The 8,634-nt window shown below is 46.4% G+C and overlaps 1 non-coding gene across 1 annotated transcript; it reads right to left on the bottom strand.

Annotated features, from left to right (window-relative positions):
- Positions 1 to 7,063: 7,063 nt before the first annotated feature.
- On the bottom strand, positions 7,064 to 7,136 carry trnav-cac (transfer RNA valine (anticodon CAC)). Its single transcript has one exon. It is a non-coding gene; the product is annotated as a tRNA-Val (tRNA).
- Positions 7,137 to 8,634: the final 1,498 nt, after the last annotated feature.

Here is an 8,634-nt window from a genome sequence, read left to right as displayed (position 1 = left end):
CGGCCAGGATGGGGCGAGTTTTTCCTCGAGCCGTTTCCAGCGCGCAAAGTCGGTGCGCTTGAGGTCAGTGCGCCGACAACACTGCTTGGGGAAAATCTAGCCCTTGAAGAGTAAGGAGTACACTGAAGGAAATACAAATATGTTTGCCGAGCAACTGTCAATTTTAATAACTTTTTATACAACCGTCGAATCAGCAAAAAAACAGGGAACTTGCCCCATAGTACCTAATATATAGCCCATAGTTCAAGAGTAAGGAAGTCTTGCTACAATTGTAGAGGGCCTTGGTGAGACCACACCTGGAGTACTGCGCACAGTTTTGGTCTCCTTATTGAAGGAAGGAAATATTTGCCTGGGAGGTGGTACAACAGAGGTTCACCAGATTGATTCCTGGGATGAGAGGACTGTCTTAAGTTGAGAGATTGTGCAGAATGGGCCGATACTCTCCGGAGTTTAGAAGAATGAGAGGTGATCTCATTGAAACACACAATATTCTGAAGGGGATTGACAGGGTAGATGCTGAGAGGTTGTGTCCCCGGGCTGGAGTGTCTAGAACCAGGGGGCACAGTCTCAGGTTAAAGGGTTGGCTATTTAAGACAGAGATGAGGAGGAATTTCTTCACTCAGATGGTTATGAATCTGTGGAATTCTCTGCCCCACAGGCCTGTGGATGCTGAGTCTCTGAATATATTCAAGGCTGCGTTAGATAGATTTTTGGAGTCTCGGGGAATCAAGGCATCGGGAGATCGAGCGGGAAAGTGCAGTTGAGATCAAGAGATCAGTCATGATCTTATTGAATGGCGGAGCAGGCTTGTAGGGCCGTATGGCCTACTACTGCTCCGATCTCTTATGTTGTTACCTGTGCTGGCTCTGTGAAAGAAATTTCCAGTTAGACCCATTCCCCAGCACCCTGCAAATGTTTATTTTTCAACTATATTTCCCTTTGGAAAGTTAATATTAAATCTGCTTCCAAAACCCTGTCAGGCAGCAAAATATTCACATTAATTTTATACAGTCCCATTTCAACAGGCTTTGCAAGTCATGAATTATTATCCCTTTTCATTTTACACACAGCATTTTAGGACATTGCTTTAAAATGTTTGGTGCCTGTGACACCAGCCATTGTTAGATTTTGTCACACACCATCCGACTTGGAAATATATCTGTCGTTCCTTCATCGTCACTGGGTTAAAAGCCGAGAACTCCCTCCCGAACAGCTCTGTGGGAGCATCTTCACCACACGGACTGCAGCGGTTCAAGATGGTGTTCACCACTATTGTGTTCCTCACACAGATGAGGCTGCACACAGAGAGATTAAAGTAACAGTGACCTCAGTCTTTAATAAGACTTTCCAGTGTGAGGAACAGGCCTCAGGGGCCGGCTTATATATAGTGCTCCCAAGGGATGCTGGGATCCCTTGGGACTTCAGGGGATGAGCTCCCTGGTGGCGGAACATGGGAGTGCATGCTTTACAGATACACAACATCACTCCCCCCGCAAAGTCAAAGTGAAAACTATTTACAAGGTGAGGCGGTCGGGAGCCTTTCTTTCCCTGGTGGACCGCCTCGGTACAAATGTCTGTTCTGGTGTGCTGGCTGTGCCCTCGCTGGGCTGGCGTGTTGTTAGCCCTGCAGGGCTGCTGGGTGAGCCTGGCCTTTCTGGGCTGTTGGGCGTGATGGGTTCGATTTCCTGGTCCGGCGTGGTGTCGTTGATCCTTTGAGTGTCTGTTGTGGGCTCGAAAAAGGTGGTGTCTGCTGTGGGTTGTTCAGGGCAGTCTGTGAACCGCAGCCTCGTTTGTTCCAATTGCTTCCTGCAAATTTGTCCATCGTCCAGTTTAATGACAAACACCCTATTCCCTTCTTTCGCTATCACCGTGCCTGCGATCCACTTGGGACCATGTCCATCGTTTAGCAAATACACAGGGTCATTCAGATCAATTTCCCGTGACACAGTGGCGCGACCATCGTTACATTTTGATGCTGCCACCTGCTCTCTACCTGATCATGCAGGTTGGGGTGAACCAGCGAGACTCTGGTTTTAAGTGTCCTTTTCATGAGTAGCTCAAGTGGGGGCACCCCTGTGAACGAGTGGGGTCTCGTGCGGTAGCTGAGCAGTACTCGCGACAGGCGGGTTTGGAGTGAGCCTTCTGCGACTCGATTAAGGCTCTGTTTGATGGTTTGTACTGCCCACTCTACATGCGCATTGGAGGCTGGTTTAAACGGGGCCGAGGTGACATGTTTGATCCCGTTGCAAGTCATGAATGATTTAAATTCGACACTGGTGACACATGGACCGTTGTCAATGACCAGTAGGTCAGGCAGTCCGTGGGTGGCAAACATGGCCATGAGGCTTTCAATGGTGGTGGTGGCGATACTTCCTGACATTATTTCACATTCAATCCATTTTTGAAAAAGCATCCACCACCACCAGGAACATTTTACTGAGAAACGGGCCCGCATAGTCAACATGGATCCTCGACCATGGTCTCGAGGGCCAGGACCACAAACTTAGTGGTGCCTCTCTGGGCGCGTTGCACAACTGAGCACATATGCTGCATTGCCATACACAGGACTCTCTAAGTCAGAGTCGATACCGGGCCCCCACACGTGGGATCTGACTATCGCTTTCATCAATACTATACCCGGGTGTGTGCTGTGGAGATCCGAGATGAATGTCTCCCTGCCCTTTTTTGGTATACTACGCGGTTACCCAACAACAGGCAATCTGCCTGAATGGACAGCTCGTCCTTTCGCCGCTGGAACGGCTTGATTAGCTCTTGCATTTCAACGGGGATGCTGGCCCTGCTCCCACGCAGTACACAGTTTTTTATTAGGGACAGCAGAGAATCTTGGCGGGTTGTGACAGGTGATTTATAATTTCCAAACGCTTCCATGACCATCAACACGTCTGCGGGCTACGCCACCATCAACAAGTTTGCAGGCTGCACCATTTCCACCCCTGTGATGGGCAATAGTAGCCGACTGAAAGCATTTGCACAGTTCTTGGTGCCAGGCCTGTGGCGGGTGGTATAGTTATACGCTGATAGCACGAGTGCCCACCTTTGTATGCGGGCTGAGGCATTAGTATTTATCCCCTTGTTTTCAGTGAACAGGGATGTGAGGGGCTTGTGATCGGTTTCCAGCTCAAATTTGAGGCCAAACAGATACGGATGCATTTTCTTTACCACCAACACACACACTAATGCCTCTTTCTCAATCAAACTGTTGGCCCTCTCGGCCTTAGACAAGCTCCTGGAATAATAGGCGACAGGTTGCAACTTCCCCGCAACATTAGCTTGTTGTAATACACACCCGAATCCGTACAACGACGCATCACATGCTAGCAGAAGTCTTTTACACCGGTTATACAATACAAGCAGCTTGTTGGAGCATAAAATATTTCTGGCTTTCTCAAAAGCAATTACTTGTCTTTTTCCCCATACCCAGTTCTCACCTTTGCGCAATAACACATGTAGGGGCTCTAAAAGGGTGCTTAACCCTGGTTGGAAGTTACCAAAATAGTTGAGGAGGCCCAGAAACGGCCGCAGCTCCATGACGTTCTGTGGCCTGGACGCGTTCCTGATAGCCTCTGCCTTGGCATCTGTGGGCCGAATGCCATCTGCTGCGATCTTTCTCCCCAAATACTCCACTTCTGTTGCCAAGAAGACACATTTCAACGTCTTCAGCCACAGCCCTTCGCGATCCAGTCGCTGGAGGACCTCCTCCAGGTTTTGTAGGTGCTCAGCGGTGTTCCGACCCATGACCAATATGTTGTCCTGAAAGACCACTGTGCGTGGTACGGACTTGAGTAGGCTCTCCATGTTTCTCTGGAAGATCGCTGCATCCGACCGAATTCCAAACGGGCATCTGTTGTAGATGAACAGTACCTTGTGCGTGTTGATGCAGGTGAGGCTCTTCGAAGACTCCTCCAGCTCCTGCGTCATGTAAACCGAAGTCAGGTCGAGCTTGGTGAACGTCTTGCCTCCTGCCAGCGTCGCAATTAGGTCGTCTGCCTTAGGTAGCGAATATTGGTCCTGTAGCGAGAAACGATTAATAGTTACTTTATAATCACCGCAAATCCTGACTGTGCCATCACTTTTGAGTACTGGAACAATTGGGCTGGCCCACTCGCTGAATTCCACTGGGGAGATGACGCCCTCGAGTTGCAGCCTGTCCAGCTCGATTTCCACTCTCTCCCTCATCATGTGAGGTACTGCTCGCGCCTTGTGGTGAATGGGTCGTGCCTCTGGGACCAAGTGCATCCGCAACTTCGCCCCAGAAAAGTTTGCAAATCCTGGCTCAAAAAGGGAAGGAATTCTTTTAAGAACCTGGAGACATGAGGCCTCATCGACATGTGATAGCGGTCAGATGTCATCCCAGTTCCAGCGGATTTTGCCCAGCCAGCTCCTTCCAAGCAATGTGAGGTCATCGCCCGGGACAATCCAGAGTGGCAGTACATGCACCATGCCCTCGTAGGTGACCTTGACCATAGCGCTGCCCAGGACAGTGATAAGCTCTTTGATGTATGTTCTCAGTTTCGTGTGGATGGTGCTCAGGGCTGAACTGAATGCCTTTTTGTATCACAGTCTCTCAAACATCTTTTTACTCATGATGGATTGGCTGGCGCCAGTGTCCAGTTCCATGGTTACGGCTAAGCAATTCAATTTTACGTGCAGCATAATAGGTGGACATTTCATCAAAAATGTGTGCACCACGTGTACTTCAGCATCTGCCTCCTCTCTCGAAGGCTCTAAATTGCTTTGATCCAACATGGACCGATCTTCCTCCGCCACGTGGTGGTTAGCAGGTTTTGCAGAGCTTGCAGCTCGTTTGCAAGCTCATTGCAGGTGCTCCATTGTTCCACAGCACTTGCAAACATACCCTTTGAAGCGTCATGAATAGGCTGAATGGAAGGGTCCACAATGCCAACAAGCTGTGAATTGCCTTCATTTATTCTTTGTTGGGGACTCTGAGTCATCTGGATCACCTGAGGCCTGCTGGCAGTTACAAACTCGTGGGTTCTGCCCTGTACATTTCTGCTCGCAAACACAATCCCATTTAATTTATGAACATTGCTCGCACTTGTGTGCTGAGAGATTTGTTGGGTGTTATCACTGGTGGACATAAACGCCTGTACTGTCGCAATGGCCTTATTGAGGGTCGGTGTCTCTACAGTCAAAATTTTTCGTAGGATGGTCTCTTGGCCAATGCCCAGTACAAAAAAGTCTCTGAGCATTTGCTTCGGGCAGCCATCAAACTCACATTGTCCTGCAAGTTGCATTAGCTCGGCGACGCAGCTCGCCACTTCCTGAGCGTCAGATCGCTGGCACGTGTAGAACCGATACCTCTCCATCAGCACGCTCTCCCTCGGGTTAAGATGCTCCCGAACCACGGTACACAGCTCCTCATATGACTTATCTGTGGATTTCACCGGAGCCAGAAGATTCTTCATGAGGCTGTTGGTCGGTGCCCCACAGATTGTGAGGAGGACCGCTCTCCTTTTTGCAGCGCTTCCTTCTCCATCCAGCTCGTTGGCTACAAAGTACTGGTCTAGCCGTTCGACATCGGCTTCCCAGTCCTCACCCTCCGAGAACTTCTCCAGGATGCCCACAATTTGCTGCATCCTTGCATTGAATTCTTATTCTCGTCGCCAGTTATTGTGTTCCTAAAACAGATGAGGCTGCACACAGGGAGGTTAAAGTAACAGTGACCTCAGTCTTTAATAAGACACTCCAGAGTGAGGAACAGGCCTTGGGGGCCGGCTTATATACAGTGCTCCAATGGGACTTCAAGGGATGAGCTCCCTGGTGGCGGAACACGGGAGTGCATGCTTTACAGAATCATAACAACCACCAGCTTCTCAAGGGCAATTAAGGTTGGGCAATAAATTCTGGCCTTGCCAGTGACACCTTGATCCTGTGAACTCATATAAAAAAACACTATTTTAGGAGTCTGGTTCAAAATATTAATTGCTGACGAAACCAGGAATCTGGGGCAACTTTTGTCAAATTGGGCTCAAAACTGGAGCGGTAATTCCTACCGTGCACAGAAAATAGAATCAGGATTGAAGGTAAAATCACATGGTGCTCATTTTAAGAATCAACGCAGTAAGATTTGAAATAAAGTGAAGGAATTTTATGGTGAAAGAATTTGGAAATTAAATGTGACTTGTACTTCGGTCTTTAATTAAACTTTGTGGCGTCTGTCTGCCGTTCATGTCTCTGTTGAATAAGGAAGGAGGGGTTTGACATTGACCAGACTGCACTGCTCCTGATATTTGTGAGCTTATCGGTTATAATGAGATGTTTGTACCCATTGGTCCGTGCCAACTTTAGCTCAGCTGTTACTTTGTGACACCAACTTTGTGAAAAGTTTGAATTGGTCTTAATGCAGTCACTGCCTGGAGTTTTTGTTGTAATTGCAATCCCCTTCTTTCACACTGAAACAAATCGTAACCGTGTTTTTAAATTAGCAGTGTGAGATTTTTAGAGAGCATCTTTAAATGCTTCACAAAACCATTCCGATCTCTTCAGCTTCCCGGGTTCGATTCCCAGTTAGGGAAGTAATTTTGCAACCACCGTTTTTAATTAAAGTGAAGTAATTTAACTAAATTACATAGATGACCCAAAGCACTTCAGAGTGGTATCAAAATAAATGAGTTAGTAATTAGAAATAAGGAATGTCAGAAGTTGGACTTGAGTTTCTGGATGGAGTTTCAATAACCCTCTGTGCACTGGAACTGGGAAGGGTGAATAATGAATGAGTTGTTTCCGGGTTTGAAATGCGGCTTAGATCTGCTGGTATTAACCGACAGCATTGTTGAGCAGAATGAAAGAAATGCTAACATGATCACTGAGGGTCAGTCGAAACTTCAACAACTTCATTTTAATAATTTGTGAAACTTTAATCATTGAGGAAGTTTTATTCCCTTTCTGATTTTACACAGTCTGTATTTTAGGAGACTGGTTTTAAATGTTCTTCATGGAATCAGAGAAGTTTACAGCACAGAAGGAGGCCATTGTCACATGAGCAATGAACATTTAAAACCAGTTTTTGTTTCAAAAATAATGTTTCCGCCCAGGCTTGAACCGGGGACTTTTCGCGTGTGAGACAAACGTGATAACCACTACACTACGGAAACTGCTGCCTAGTGCAGTGCCCAGAGAGAAGTGTTCAGCGACAAGCTGAAATGCTGAATCCCTTTTTCTGAAAAAATTCCTTTCACAAACATTTCTCTGACCGAAACGGCACAAAACTTAAATGTTCCTTTCAAATGTGCCAATTATTTTCGTTAAACTTTTATTTTGCTTTCATGGGATAACATAATTAATGATTCGATAATTTTCTTTTGCACAATGAAAGAAATACTAACTGAGGGAGAGTCAATACGTCAATAATTTGTTCTGTGCTCTGCATGTTTGTAATGTCGCCAAGTTTGCTGATGATACAAAGATAGGTGGGAAAGCAAGTTGTGAGGAGGACACAAACAATCTGCAAAGCGATATTGATAGGCTCAGTGGGTGGGCAGAAATTTGTCAGATGGAGTATAATGTGGGAAATGTGAGGTTATCCACTGTGGTAGCAATAATAAAAAAGCAAATAATGATTTAAATGTGGAGAGATTACGAAATGCTGCGGTGCAGAGGGGCCTGGGGGTCATTGTACATGAAACACAAAAGGTTAGTATGCAGAAACATCCTCTCTGCATCCACCTTGTCAAGCCCCCTCATAATCTTACACGTTTCCATAAGATCACCTCTCAATCTTCTGAATTCCAATAAGTAGAGGCACAACCGACTCAACCTTTTCTCATAAGTTAGCCCCCTCATCTCCGGAATCAACCTAGTGAACCTTCTCTGAACTGTCTCCAAAGCATCTATATCCTTTCTTAAATATGGAAACTAAAACTGCACGCAGTGTTCCAGGTCTGGCCTCACCAATACCCTGTATAACTGCAGCAAGACTTCTTTGTTTTATACTCCATCCCCTTTGCAATAAAGGCCAAGATTCCATTGGCCTTCCTGATCACTTGCTGTACCTGCATACTAACCTTTTGTGTTTCATGCACAAGTACCCCCAGGTCCCGCTGTACTGCAGCACTGTGCAATTTTTCTCCTTTTAACTAATAACTTGTTCTTTGATTTTTTCTGCCAAAATGCATAACCTTGCACTTTCCAACATTATACACGATCTGCCAAATGTTTCGCCACTCACTTAACCTGGCTATGTCTTTTTGCAGATTTTTTGTGTCCTCCTCACACATTGCTTTTCCGCCCATCTTTGTATCATCAGCAAACTTGGCTACATTACACTCAGTCCCTTCATCCATGTCGTTAATATAGATTGTAAACAGTTGGGGTCCCAGCACTGATCCCTGCAGCACCCCATTAGTTACTGATTGCCAAATAGAGAATTAAACATTTATCCCGACTTTTTGTTTTCTGTTAGTTAGCCAATCCTCTATCCATGCTACTATATTACCCCCAACCCTGGGAACTTTTATCTTGTGCAGTAATCTTTTATGTGGTACCTTGTCAAAATGCCTTCTGGAAGTCCAAATACACCACATCCACTGGTTCCCCTTTATCCACCCTGTTCATTACACCCTCAAAGAATTCCAGCAAATTTGTCAAACATGA

Source organism: Pristiophorus japonicus, unplaced genomic scaffold (genome assembly GCF_044704955.1).
Source record: "Pristiophorus japonicus isolate sPriJap1 unplaced genomic scaffold, sPriJap1.hap1 HAP1_SCAFFOLD_130, whole genome shotgun sequence".
Taxonomy (NCBI): Eukaryota; Metazoa; Chordata; class Chondrichthyes; family Pristiophoridae; genus Pristiophorus; species Pristiophorus japonicus.
The sequence above is the reverse complement of the archived record's forward strand: the minus strand, read 5'-3'. Positions and strand labels throughout refer to the sequence as shown.